Raw genomic sequence first — 15,211 nt, 5'->3', positions numbered from 1 at the left:
CACACATATCCATGCCCGAGGCACTATTCGAACCTGCGACCGTAGCGATCGCGCTGTTCCAGACTGAAGCGCCTAGAACCGCTCGGCCACACCGCCCGGCGAGATTATTTCCAAACACGTTTTATCGTTAACATGTCTGTTAATTGTGTGGGTCCCACACTAAAATGTTGGGAAGGAGATAATCAGCTGTTAGATATTCAGAAGCAAAGTCACATTTTTCTTCTGAAAGAGTCATCCTGCGTGGGTAAAACACACCATGATCCAAAAAATTTCGGGAGTGCAGCAGCATAAACTCTACTTTTCTTCTTCTAATGTTGCCGCCTAATATCTTTTGGCCTTCTTCAGAATGAACCGCCAGAGTTAAGCTACATTAATCGTTCCGTCTTTTAAACCATAGATCTCTTTGGTGGGTCGTTGATCGGAGGCAAAGAAGGAAGGAATGATTAGGGTTTAACGTCCCGTCGACATCAAGATCATTAGAGACGTAGCAGAAGCTCGGATCGTTCCAAGGATGTGAAAGAAAATCGGCCGTGTCTTTTCAAAGGAAGCACGTCTGCCAGAACTGATTTAGAGAAATCACGGAAAACCTAAAGCTGGATGGACGGACGCGGATTTGAACCATCGTCCTCCCGAATGCGAGTCCAATTTGCTGGAGAAAAGTATGCATAAATTGAATCCAAGACTACGTGGTCGGTTCATGTATCATTAATGTATCAATATTACAGGATGACAATTACTGAACTATATGAAAAAAAGTAAATTAGTTAAAAACTAAAGCGTACACACACTTTATTTAGAATGTAAATGTCACTGTAGATATTCGGATTTAGGTTATGACATGTTCAATATACTTGCCACCATTGGCGATGATGTGGCGCAGGCGAATAGCGAAATTCTGCATGATCCGCTGAAGTGTCGGAACATCGATGCTGTAGATGACTCCTTGAATGGCTGTTTTCAGTTCAGAAATGGTTTTGTGGTTATTGCTGTACACCTTGTCTTTAACACAGCACCACAAGAAGGAGTCGCGTGTGTTCAGATCCAGAGAATATGGCGGCCAATGGGGGCCCATGCCAGTGGCCTCTGGGTACCCCAGAATCAGAATGATGTCCCCAAAGTGCTCCTGCACGACGTCAAACACTCTCCTGCTTCGATGGGATCGAGCTCCATCTTGCATGAACCAAATCTTGTCGAAATGAGGATCACTTTGGATAATGGGGACGAAATCATCTTCTAAAACCTTCACGTACCATTCGGCAGTCACCGTACCATCAAGGAATATCGCACCGATTATTCCGTGACCGGACATTGCAAAGCACACAGTCAACCGTTGAGGGTGAAGAGACTTCTCAATAGCGAAATGCGGATTCTCAGCCACAAAAAACGAGCCAATTTTGCTTATTGACGAACCAATCCTAATGCAAGTGTGCTTCGTCGGTAAACCGAATCGAATAAACCATACAAATTCCCATCGTGCCCCAGGGTCAACCGCGCAATTTGAACGTCCTAAGGCAAACATTTCAGTTGTTATGACGATTTTATTTCATATAGTTCAACAATTGTCGCCCTGTAGCTGCCCTGCAGCGATGTCTTTACGAGTTCATTAAAGAAAGCGCCAGATTCCATGATATGTCTAGGCTGAAACCGGTATCTCTGTTAATTACATTCATCAGCAACAGTATTTCAACTGCTTCTTTCATCATCGAATCCCAAAAATGAAGAAATAGCGTTGTTGCATCACTCCTTAAATTTAATGGATCAGTTACTGTGCAACAAAAACATGGCTTTGCCATAAGTTGCTGGAAAGATAAGATGAAACTGTAAAAAATAGTTTGCGTGAATTTATGACCAGAGTAAACTTATAGCGACGCTTATCGCCGTTTTTTTGTATTTTTGAAACTTGCACAGGAGGTAAAATTGCGATGGCATCCTAGAATTCGTCTAAAGAGCAACGATAATCTTAATAACCGCAGCCGCTGCTGCCTGTGTCTCAGTGCCCTCACTGTGCCCATCTGCAGTTATCTAACAGTCTGATCGTCATCTCTCTTGGACACCTCTGTGCTACTTACGACAATTTTGTAAGGCCTGCGTGTTATAGGCAATATTAATATTACCATTTTCGCCTTGATGTTGTAATCTGTATGTGTCCTAAGATCCGATGATGGCGGCTTTAGTTTCGCCGAAACCGGTAATCATGGAATAAAAAGAATTCCTGCGATCTTGGCTACCAGTTTATTGTTTTACAAGCATCTAGATCGCTCCCACGTGAGCACAATGTGCTCTCTACGAAGAAGTATCAGAATCTTGTACAAGGCGTTCAGCGAAGGAGTCCCTCGTTTCAAAATTAAATATCTCGAAAATTAAGATTGATAGACGAGTGCAACAAGCGCTATGTTTATCGTGAAAACTGTAAGAATTTTATACAGAAGTTTCGAAATAGCCGAAAAAGTAGCTTACAGATGCCACTGTAATCTCTATTTGTAGTGCTTATAAATAGTGCGCTGCAGACCAGAGCGATCATTTCCATGGTTGAAACGTGAAAGGAAGTTGGCGCACCGAAGAAAGAAGTTGAAATCATTCATTGAACAACGCGAAGGATTCGATGTTGGCTGCATTTGGTTCACATATGAAGCACACTTCCACCTTCCAGGTGGAGTCCTGAATAACCAGAACTGGCGAATATGAGATTCTGAATATCCCTATTTGTGTGAAGCGAAATCACAGTATTCTCCCAAAGTTATTATCTCATCTGCAGTGTGCAGCAGAGGTATTATTGGCCCTTTTTTCATACGAGAAACGATCGTTGGAGGATCGAGCAATCAGAGTGGTTCATGCAATATGGAGCCAGATCATCCTTAGTTTGTGCCACCACTGTACTGCGAGTAGTGGACATTTCGAAATGACTGTGATGTGACTTCAATGGCAGCTTGCAGAGAACGAGTTTAATTGTGCACGTGATATTGAAGGTGCTTCATAGCGTACAGCGCCATATGTTTGCAGCTTTTCGCACTGTATGGAAACTGCTGTATGAAATTCTTACATCTTTCGCAATAAACATACTTTTTGTTGTACTCGTGTGTCGATTTTAGCTTTTGAGATATTTAATTTTGAAATCAGGGTCTCCTTTGCTGGACAAACTGTATAATCTTCTCTAACTATACACATTCTCCAGTCGTATGTAAGGACGATCATAAAAATGTCAGATATTGCGTAGGGAGCGATCCATCTGATGTTGCAGTTGCTCAGGGGTTGCTGCTGGAACAGAAAAAAGTTCAAATGGCTCTGAGCACTATGGGACTTAACTTCTGAGGTCATCAGTCCCCTAGAACTTAGAACTACGAGGTCATCAGTCCCCTAGAACTTAGAACTACTTGAACCTAACTAACCTAAGGACATTACACACATCCATGCCCGAGGCAGGATTCGAACCTGTGACCATAGCGGTCGCGCGGTTCCAGACTGTAGCGCCTAGAACCGCTCGGCCACTCTGGCCGGCTGCTGGAACAGAAGCCACTATATCGTGACCCACACATGCTTAATGCGGAACAGCTTCATTGTTAGGGAAGTTGACGGATATCTTGGTTTGTGCATGGGGAAATGCGAGAAATATGCATACGTTAATTTTTCTTCGTGGAAGAACACGTTTCCCTGATGATCGAGAACGGTTACAGAATTAGCGGAGTGATGTTTCGGCTATATCTTGCGTTGGGTGCAACATTGTTCAAAAATGTTCAAATGTGTGTGAAATCTTATGGGACTTAACTGCTAAGGTCATTAGCCCCTAAACTTACACACTACTTAACCTAAATTATCCTAAGGACAAACACACACACCCATGCCCGAGGGAGGACTCAAACCTCCGCCGGGACCTGCAACGTTGGTCTTAATATGTTGCACTGTATGTTTCGATGAGAACCCACATCTGAGAACAAATTATTCTTGTTTGTTTATTTTGTTGAGTATAAATAAAACTCCTAATCGAGGTACATTGCAGAGTAATGAAAATAATGCATCGGAGTTTCAAAATTGAGACCTGTCATATAAATACGAGTTGTATCATTTGTTGGAATGTAATGAAGGTATGTTACAATTGGTTAAATTGATGATAAAGCCCTTACTGTATTTATTCACCATACTTTGAACGAAAGAAATGCCATCTTACTATCACAAATCAAAATTTCAGCATACGACACGTCCATTGTATTAATGCTACTCTCAGTGTCCCTTGCCCTGAATATTAGTTATGCGTGACTTTTAGAGTCTTGGTAAGCAGAATTTCACTTGGTCTCCTTGATCACCCCATAATCAGGAGGCAACTGGTGCACTGATAATGTCGCAAAGTGTGTAGCTTAACAGGTTACGTTGGGTGGTGTCAGTATCTGCATTAGATGCGGTGACACGTTTGGTAACTGCATACAGGCCAGGCTGGATCAGAAATTTGTATGCAGTATCTCTCACTGACAGTCATTTTTTACATTCACAACCAAAGTCTTCGCCGAACTCCAGCACAATTCTTCCATCATATTTGTCGAACCAGACTATTTCCCTGCTGATATAGAAGCTGAAGTATCTCATGTTAGGAACAGAAGAGAAGTCTCCCACAGCGAGAGAACAAGCAAACTCTTCGTTTCTTTTCTGACATGGCTTTTAGTAAAATATCGCCCTGGACATCTTCTTGCTTTTGATTGGCTAGGTAGTGTTTTGAGCTCTGCCATTCGTGTTCGTTGATATCAACATTCATTACTCTTTCGTAATGTCCTCATTTCTCACGATACTTGCTAAAAAAAGCTACCCCTAAAATCAGTTTAGAGCAACGCTTACTTTCGTCGATATCTCTACCTAGCATCTTTACTCTAGAAAAACTCCAAGTCCCATGAACACAACTATGGCCTACTTAGTGTGAACATTCGATAACCTGCTGTCTACCAACAAGTGGCCAATCCCAGCCTTATATGCGCTGTAGCTCTCAACCACTAATGACGCTTATTGCCTAATATATAAGTCTTTTTCTGGTCTTGACGCTTATTGCCTGGTATATAGGTTTTTTCCTATGCTTGAACAGCTCTACCAGTGCAGATATACCACAACGTTCTCCATTTGTCATATACTCAACCGTGGCTATTCGTCTGATGTGGTCATCCAGGCGTGAATCTGTAAATTACTGGCGTCTGGAACCATGACTGCCATATGCACATACCTTAGACCACAGGGAAATACTGAGCTACAGCTCACATTTCATGTCATAAATCGTACGAAATGCGCTTGTCAACAGTGACCAGGCATTGTATAATGCTTAATAAACCAGAAAGATACTCGAAACAACAGGCCACTATTTCAGAAGGTTATATATAGCTCTTATGGGTTCAGCATTTTCTTGTTCAGAACATGGTTCACTCGTTGTCCACGGCATAGCACTTCAAAATTAAGGCTTTTTCTATACTCAGCCTGTGCCCTTGCATAAATATGGCGTTTCTAAAGAAGGGTGTTCTTCCATTATTCGCTAGTGTGTACACATAATTTCGGACCAAGTGAGGTGGCGCAGTGGTTAGCACACCGGACTCGCATTCTGGAGGACGACGATTCAAATCCGTGTCCGGCCATCCTGACTTATGTTTTCCGTAATTTCCCTCAATCACTTCAGGCAAATGCCGGGATGATTCCTTTGAAAGGGCACGGCCGACTTCCTTCCCCATCCATTCCTAATCCGATGGGACCGAAGACCTCGCTGTTTGGTCCCCTTCCTGGTTGGAGGAATTGGCGAATCGCTCTACATTTGAACAGGAGTGTTGCCACTATTCGGCGATGATGGTAGGAATGGGTGTAACACGGCCGAACACAGCGTCAAGTAGAATGCAGTAGACCTAGAGACACGAGAGAACGTGGGAAGCGAGCATTCATCAGAAAGGCACTCAGAGCCCCGCATACATCATTATTATCGGTTCGACGTGCAACTGGAGTTTCGTTCGCCACAAGAACCGTTAATAGGTGGCTCACAGAAAGGGGTCTCAGCTCACAGCCGCGATTGCGCCAACAGCCATTGACCTCTGTACACCGACACGTCCGTCTGCATTGCGTTCGGGCCCATTCGACCTGGAATCTCAGTCGCTGACGAAGAATTGTCTTCAGTGATGAGTTTCGCTTCGAACTGAGCACCGATGATCAGCAAAGACATGTCTGGAGACGCCCTGGACTATGGTGGGTACCAAATAATGTTCTGGGAAGCCATTTCATTTTACGGCAGGATACTTTTGGTTGTCATCCGCGGCGCTCATGCAAAACAGCGGCACGTCGACGATACTCTACGCCGTATTTTCTGGCTATTCACGGCAAGCCATCCTGGACTTACGTTTCAGCAAGATAATGTCCTTCCGCACAAGGTGAGAGTTTCTGCTGTTTGTCTTCGTGCATGCCAAGCCCTTCCTCCGCCAGACCTCTCCCCAATTGAGAACGTTTGGAGCATTATGGGCAGGGCTCTCCAACCAGCTCGGGATTTCGACGATCTAAGGCGCCAGTTGATGTGAATGTGACGCTATGTCCATCAGCAGAACACCCAACAACACTGTCAACCAATGCCGAGCCGAATAACTGCTTGCATAAGTACCAAAGGTAGACCAACTTGCTCGGTTACTGATACTCATCTCTTGAATAAATCATCCGGTTTTTTTGAAATTGTAATCGTTTGTCTGTACATGTACATCATATGTATACATTTCCGTCCCATTCGGATATTCCTTCGTGGTGCGTCGTGTTGTATTTTTTTTCTTGGAGTGTATTTCATAGCTAGTACAAAGGTATTTGGAACATATACTTTTCGATTAAGTCCACGTCTATTTGGACTCAAATTTCACCCATGGCACTCTCTAGGACAATATTTCATACTGAAGTGCGTGGCAGTTCGTAACCATGTTTTCGCAATTATTTCGCAAACGGCTCGTTTGCCGACCCATGTGTACTGTAACGTGTTTTCTCTCACTATTTTACACTTTCTTTTTGCTGTTGATTATGATATACCCTGCCTAATGTTGACAATGAAGATAGCTGTTAGAGCAGCTGAGCACTTACTTGTTTCATTTAGGTCGTCTGTGATTTCCCAAAATAACTTAAAGTGAATGCCAGGAGGTTTCCTTTGGAAATACCATTACGTTTTCCCTCCCCATTCTTCCACGGCCTGAGCTCGTGCTCATTTTATAACTACGTCCACAAGGGACGAGGTAATATGACAGCCTGCGTTGTTGGTTGACATAATAGATTAGCACCATATGATATAGCTTGGAAGAAATTGTATACAACTTGTGATTTGGACTATTGCATATTTAGGGCAACATAAGCACCAACCGCTGCAGCAGAAAGTTTTTGGAACTAGAGGTACAGTCCTTTCTGCTGCTTTTCTACTGCCATATTCCAACAGAACAATGCCAGGTCACATATGTCGAAGAATGTGGAATCCTTATTCCAAGATCGATGACTATTAACCACTTCCATAGCCTTTACATCAGCCGGACATGTTGCTCATCGAATATGCCGTTTTCGCTGACAAAATCTATTTGATAGAATCGAAAAACGTCTCAGAACCCTTTTCTTTGCAGCTCGGCCTCCCGGGGTCAGTGTCTAACTCTGTACACCGACTCGAAAATTAATTGGTATGTTACAACAAGGCTACATTCTAAAACGCATTTTTAACTGCTGTGTTCACCTATTCATTATCATAGGCCGGCACTGTAACGCGCCAAAATACTTTTCATTCACGCCTGCTGGCTTGTATTGTTTCCCAATACGCTTCAAGCCACTACCGCATGGTGAAGCTTAGGAACGCCATTGTTTAACTCGGTTTCCATCCCCATCAGTTCCATTTCTCTTCACGAGAAGTGACTTGATAGCGGATAGCGTGTTTCCGATGAGGTTTGGCTCATGACTAAAGTGGCAAGGCAACAAGCGAAGTTATTTACGCATCGGAACATCGGTTATCATACAGTGAATGACGTCCTTACAGACATAACTAACCGTGTGCTACTTCGTCTGCACTACCAACACATGTGGCATAAAATCTAACATGAAACGCCCCTACAAAAATCTCCTTGAAGAGACGCTTAAATGTTGATCCTAGACGGAACTTAAATATTTTTGTCTGTCCACTTTAGACAAAAGGTGTCCGCTTTACGACGACTGTCCTGCAGATAATCTACTGATACTGTATGCCATGCCCCACAGTACTCTGCAGCGAGATATATTTATGAGATTGTCAAATTCCGTGTTCGAATATCCTCTGATACCTTATATTTGTAATACGCAAACGTAAGGTACGATTTCATAGTTTATTGATAAGCAATAAAAATACGTTGTAGGTGTGTCATACCTTATATTTGTAATACGCAAACGTAAGGTACGATTTCATAGTTTATTGATAAGCAATAAAAATACGTTGTAGGTGTGTCATATCATGTGACCTATTTGACAGCAACACAGAATATTTTCCTCTAATGGAAAAAATTCGTAAGGGTATAATGCACAATTTTACCATGTTGATAACAGATAGTTATTCGAACTGGATCGGATTCATGTGATATTTTAATTCGAAAAATATTATTACTATGAAACAGCGCTATGGAAATAGCAACGAAGAGTTCCTGCATCATAAATACATAGTCTTCCCGTAGTGGTGGAAGTGAGGAGCTTCACCCACATCATAGCTATTGGCAGAATGGCTTCTAGGTGTCTGTCAGATGTTGCATATCTGCTGCCGGAAGTGTCCCTCCGTGATTTATGACACAACTGTCGTTGCATTTACTTACTTACTCACTGGTCATACCGGACTCGAGATTCCATTACCGCAGCAACGTATTTTCGCCATCTGTCCCTGTCTTGGGCTATTTCCTTCCATTCACCTTCAATACCTGGGCTCCTCAAATCAGCCTTCACATTGTCCTCCCATCTACGCCTCGGTCTCCCCACAGGACGTTTTCCTTCTAGGTGCCCTACCAGTACTCTGCTCGCTGCCCTGCCCTCATCCATTCTAGCTACGTGACCCGCCCATCGCAGCCTATGTGATTTAATAATACTGGTTATGTCAGGGCTTGAACAGAGTTCGTGAACCTCTTCATTATGCAGTTTTCGCCACTCTCCGCTAGTATCATCCCTTTTTGCTCCGAAAATTTTCCTCAAAATTTTGTTTTCAAATACTCGAAACGGCCTTTCATTTTGCACAGTGAGAGACCAAGTCTCACACCCATACAGCATAACTGGTAGAATAATAGTTTTGTATATTCTAATCTTTAAATTCCTAGACAATATCCGTGATGAAAGTAATCTATTCAGTGAGAAGTAGCACGCATTTCCCGCCCGTAATCTCTTCTTCAGTTCGGATTCAGTCTCATATCGCGAAGTGATGTCCACGCCTAGATGCTTAAATGTGTTCACTTTTTCAAACTGCATGTCTCCAACTCTTAACATTTCCTGATCTGCTGCTGTTGGCATTCTAGTAGTAACCAGGTATTTAGTTTTGTCTTCACTTATCCTTAGACCTACATCTTCACTAGCCTTGATTAACGCATTCGCATTTGCTGTTACAGAATCTTTCCTATCGCTATTGATATTTAGATCATCTGCATACCCTAATATCTTAATATTTCCATTTAACTCCACACCCTCTGAATTATCTGCTGCCATTCGTACAATATATTCTAGGACTAAATTAAAAACTAGCGGAGACAGGGCATCTCCCTGCTTAAGTCCGTTCTTTATTACAAATTCTTCTGACTCCAATTTCTCCACGCGTACTCTACCTTTTGTGTTTTTCAAACTCGCTTCTATAAGTCTAACATACTTCTTTGGTATTCCAAGTTCCAAAAGAATTCTGTACAATTTTGACTGCAATACTGAATCATATGCTTTTGTAAAATCTATGAAAAGATTATGAACTGGTTTATTGTATTCCCATTTCTTTTCCAAAATTTGACGCAGGGTGAATGTTTGGTCTATAGTTGATCTGTTCCTCCGAAAGCCGGCTTGGTAATTCCCCACAATTTCATCTGCATGTGGTGTAAGCCTGCTTAGCAGAATATTTGAGAAAATTCGCATTTACTGTAGGAACAAATTTCGAAGGATCGTTATTGAGGAGTACGCTTAATGTTGTGTAGTGCAGACACGCGTAAGGGCACCAAAAACTTTTAATTGTGAAACTAAAAGAATGCATTTTTTTTTAAAAAAGCAATCTAATAGTAAACTAACTCAGAATCTACAATCATGTCCGGACGCTGTGCTTTCAGCTGTATACGAGTAGACTACCATCATCAGAAGTTCCCACAACGCTTCTAATTGTCCGGCTTTTGTGCACCTGCCTATAACGACTGCGTCTTCCACCGGCCGCGGTGGCCGAGCGGTTCTAGGCTCTTCAGTCCGGAACCGCGCGACTGCTACGGTTGCAGGTTAGAATCCTGCCTCGGGCATGGATGTGTGTGATGTCCTCAAGGTTAGTTAGGTTTAAGTAGTTCTACGTTCCAGGGGACTGATGACCTAAGATGTTAAATCCCATAGTGCTCAGAGCCATTTGAACCATTTGACTGCGTACTCCATTTGGAGAAAAGTTATTTGCCTTCCTGGAATATGTCTAAAATGTGAAGAGGAAATTTTTCACTTAATATTCCAGTAATATTACCTCTTTTGCCACTTGTCAAAGTAAACTGTGTGTTACGTAGTATTTCATTCGTGCCTGTACTGTACATGATTTGAGCTATAACTGCGAATTCCCGGAAAAGTTTCCGTTCTCTGAGGTGTTACATAGTTCGCCTGGGCGGCGTGCACCTACGCACACTAAGCGGGGCAGCTGTTCTTCACCGTTCTCTAATAGACTCAAGAGAAGGAAACCGTGTGAGCAGTGTAGGATTTTGCTAGTGGGACCCAGCTTGGTAAACAGCTTAAGTCGCCTTAAAAATGTTGCTAATTCCACAGTGTTGTGGCCTTTCCCATGGGAAATCGGAGAACTACTGTAGAGTATGCTAGACACTGATACGTGCATGTATGGTTATAAGACCAGCATTTCGCGTAGCCTCTCTGGTAAGGTAACACTGGGCATTGCCTAGACGAAGATTAACCCCAGATTACTAAACTATCTTCAAAATTTACGATTGCAATTGGTACCAATGCGCGGTTCCCGCCAGTTTGGTACTGTCAGTATAGCGTGTAAAACAGGAAAATTTGTACTTATTTTGTATGTGACATACCATTGGAGACCTTATAATTGTAATTATCTAGTGCACAAACTATAAATTATGTCGTACTGTAAATAAAATGTGAAGCAGTAAAATTTACGATGGTTTAGTAACAATGTAACATTTTCCCCTTTAGTGTTCTATAGCTAAAATTCATATCCATATCCACTGTTGGATCAGAACCTATGACCTTTCTGCTCCGACCGACAGACCTTAGGAAGCATATACTCAATTAATTCCGTCAGCCTTCTTGCACCTTGTAAACCGGGGATACTCGTCCAGGTCACATCTCCTATGATTCGTGTAATCCCTTTAGAAGATATTTCTTGTAAGATCTTCTAATTTGCAGGCTTTAAAACTATAAGTTACTCTAATGTGATTATAGTTAACCAACAAAGTTACGTTTTCTGTGAAACAAACTAGAAGAGTTATACCGGCTGACCAAAATCATGTATGTTAAAAAGTACGCTGCGTAATTTCAACTTAAGATTAAAGAGTACTCAGTCAGTGAAATCGACTATATTTTATCCCTTCCATTTTATCGAACTAACATTATTTCTAAATTTAAAGCCGTGACCTAAGTCAGAGAGCAGAGGCTAAGCACATCCACCTTCTTGCCACTGGAGAAGGAGCCATGTAAGCATTGGCCGTAGCGAGGTAATCAAAACAGCAGCTATACTATCGGAACCACAAAATTTGTAATGCGTTGTGCAAAAAATTAAATCTAACAAGGCCAGTTCACATGGTTACAAATGCCGCAATGTTCCCAGTTTATGAAACTCAAAACAATCAGCAGTATAAGGCGAAGCTTATTTTCCCAAAAATATAAAACAAACAACCATGAGTGAAGTATCGTGATTGTTATTTCAATGCACGATGCGTTTCAAGCCCTGATAGGAAGCAGTTTGTTTTTTGTTTTACGAAAGTAATACAGTCTCAGAAGCAACACTGGCAGCAATGGATAATTTTCTTTTTTTAAAGAAAGAAATCTATTTTGCATCATAGTGTAAGTTCTTATACTAGTTTCGTGCAGGGAGCGGCTTCTGTAATTTACAGTTAAGTTCTTAAAGCAATTAAATATGCAAGCATTGGCTTCTGACGTGAATTTACTTCTTAGTCTCTTTTTGCGTCTCGATATGCAAGTCATTCCAGATCTCCAGTCTCAGCTGCTTCGTTCCATAGTTCTTCTTGGAGATTTTGTAAACAGTACAGTAGAGGGAAGCCACCCCACAACAAGCGAAGATGATGCGAGCATACCCCAACTGCTCTGGACGGCTGTAATATTGCATCTACGTTCCTCTCCTTGGATTAAATCCCTCTGACGTTGAGATCTGCTTTTAATACGATTATGGAAGCCAGTCAGCTTGTTATTTGCAGACACTGAAAGCAAAAATCCTGTGCTGTAAAAGCCCAGTTTTCAGGTATCCACAGCGAACATTAGCAGAAGAAACTTCGTCGAAAGCTAGGAGCTGCTACCAGATTCTCCCGTAACTGACAGGGTGCGCGATTTTGTTTGAATCCACCTGTCGCAGGTCGATATCAGGCCTGTGATTTATGAGTAGAACGCTAGGAAACTTTAAAAACGCCACATAGATGAGGAGCATTTCTGTGAACTTTAGATCTAACTGTCTGATATCAAATGGTGCCGCTATCTTTCTTGTTTAGTAAAGTAATTGATACTGACGATTCTGCAAATTATGAGACCAAAATGCGTAAAAGTTGGACACCGAAATGGCAAGGTGCAGAACTAGTGTTGCATGTGATCCAGCGCTTTAGGGTTGCGTGGTCCATAGTCTCTGAAAGGTCTCTACCGCAATTAATTTATCAGTGAAGTTTAGTACGGATATTGCTCTTCTATATTACAGGAACAACAAACGTGATCGCGCTGTACTGATGCTGTATCTTTGAGATTTGTATAGTTTGGTGCTCCCTTGGAGACAGACATATTTAAAAAAAAAAAAAAGAAAAATCGAAACTCTGCACTCAAACGTTAGGCAGCAGACAAGGGTAGCTCCTCTCCGCCCTATGAGTGATTTTAAAAAAACAAACGAAAATCCTTCCGCGCCGTACAGAAACAAATAAAATTTCAGTATCTGCATTGGGAGAGACAAAACGTATACTGTATACTGATTAGTAGCAATCAATTTCAAAACCGTTTGACGTAAATTTCCAAATTATTTCGCTCTTCTCCGTGAAAGTAATACGGTTACTGTCATACAGTAACATAGTAACTCGTTTCTAAATCCAAGCCTATCATTGACCAATACAACGAATCAACTGGAACGGCTTTAGTGTACAGTGATCTTTTGTAATTTTGAAAATAACCACTCGTTAGGAACGTCGTGTACCGCAATGAAGACACGCCTATCGAAACGGAAAAAGTGAAATATTCCGAGCTAGCTATTAGTCAACCGTGTCATTATTAGTTAACAAATAGTAGTCTTACGAAGACGCGAAACAGTCTTACAGAAATATAGGATTACTGGCTTTCCTTTGCCCTACGTGTCTGTCCTTCACGAAAGCGACGAGTGCAAAAGGCACGAACCTGTGATATTTTGTAACTATTAGCTCGGTGAGTGCTGCCTCTAATGAAGGCTGGTGAAGCGACTACAGGCAGCAGCGTTGGCAAGTAAGCGCGCGGTTCCCGGACCTACCTCTGCTCGGTGTGGTCGGCGGACTGGGCTGCGATGGGCGGCGCGCTGGGGACGCCGGGTTATATAGGCAGCGCGTGGGCGACGCGCCGCCCCCGGGCCGCGCAGGCGCCGCCGCCGCCTCCGCCTCTGGCTGTGGCTCCACCGCCGGCGCCGGCGCCGCCCCCGACGCCGACGCCGACGCCGCTCGCCTCGCCTGGCCAGCAGTCACCTCTTCCTGGCCGCGACCGCAGTGCGGCGCCAGCCGGCGCAAAAAACAAAACCCCCGGCACAGGCGTCAACTGTTGCTGCGCTACAAGCTCTGCCGACTTAGCCCGCATCGCACTTCGGCTCAATCGTCCTCATTAACATTCCTCGTCCGTGCCTCGGCAATAATCGCGACACCAGACGCGTAAATAAAATACACACTTTTAATGAATGCGCATAATATCTCGTCACTAAAATAATCTCTTTTAATGGAACAACATTTGGATATTGTAGTTACTTCTCGGAAGCCCAAAGAGGTTGTTGTCTTTAAATTTTATGCTGCTCGCTCGTCGCACTGTACATTCCATTTCATCCCTCAAAGCACTTACTGTGTACTTATTAAATAAACTGCGTTCGTACATAATAAATACGAATCTTGATGCGTAATTAAATAATCGCGAGCCGGCCGAAGTGGCCGTGCGGTTAAAGGCGCTGCAGTCTGGAACCGCAAGACCGCTACGGTCGCTGGTTCGAATCCTGCCTCGGGCATGGATGTTTGTGATGTCCTTAGGTTAGTTAGGTTTAACTAGTTCTAAGTTCTAGGGGACTAATGACCTCAGCAGTTGAGTCCCATAGTGCTCAGAGCCATTTGAACCATTTTTTTAAATAATCGCGAAAATTAACGTACATTTAGGAGAGACGTGCTACGACACTAGAGTTTAAAATTGCAGCACCATAGAGGAGGCGTGCAGCAAACATCAAACTGGCACGAAGTGTACTAGATTTCTGGATGTGTAAATGATAAGCACTTTTAGAATAAATGCACGGTGTGGTTACGTAATCTACATTCGGTATATAAGGAAAGATTATGCAGCAGGTTTCTAATAGGGAATTCGCATTTGACTATTCGTCTTTTGTAAGAAACTCGTATTATACATAATATGAAAAGAAGGAACGTCTACCAGCACGTGGCGTAATACGACAACGACAGGAGCGTGGTTTGACAAAATTATGTTTGTAAAATGTAAATTTCACGGCCGGAAATGTCACAAGTAATAAAATATTCCAAGCTACTATGCAGTGGTCATTACGGATTTTCCATTAAAACCCAACGTTTCGTCTCCATCTGTGGAGGACACGTTCAAGGGGGATCGTAACACTACGGTTGAA

At 42.7% G+C, this 15,211-nt stretch overlaps 1 protein-coding gene across 1 annotated transcript in view; it reads right to left on the bottom strand.

Annotated features, from left to right (window-relative positions):
* The window catches only part of LOC124556734, a 69,187-nt gene extending 55,284 nt beyond the window's left edge, over positions 1-13,903 (bottom strand). Inside the window, exon 1 of the mRNA XM_047130732.1 lies at positions 13,859-13,903. The gene's annotated coding sequence lies outside the window, so the exon portion shown is untranslated. The remainder of the gene's footprint in view (positions 1-13,858) is intronic.
* Positions 13,904-15,211: the final 1,308 nt, after the last annotated feature.

Source organism: Schistocerca americana, chromosome X (assembly GCF_021461395.2).
Source record: "Schistocerca americana isolate TAMUIC-IGC-003095 chromosome X, iqSchAmer2.1, whole genome shotgun sequence".
NCBI classification, from domain to species: Eukaryota; Metazoa; Arthropoda; class Insecta; order Orthoptera; family Acrididae; genus Schistocerca; species Schistocerca americana.
Note: the sequence above shows the minus strand (reverse complement) of the source record. Positions and strands in the feature narration are given on the sequence as shown.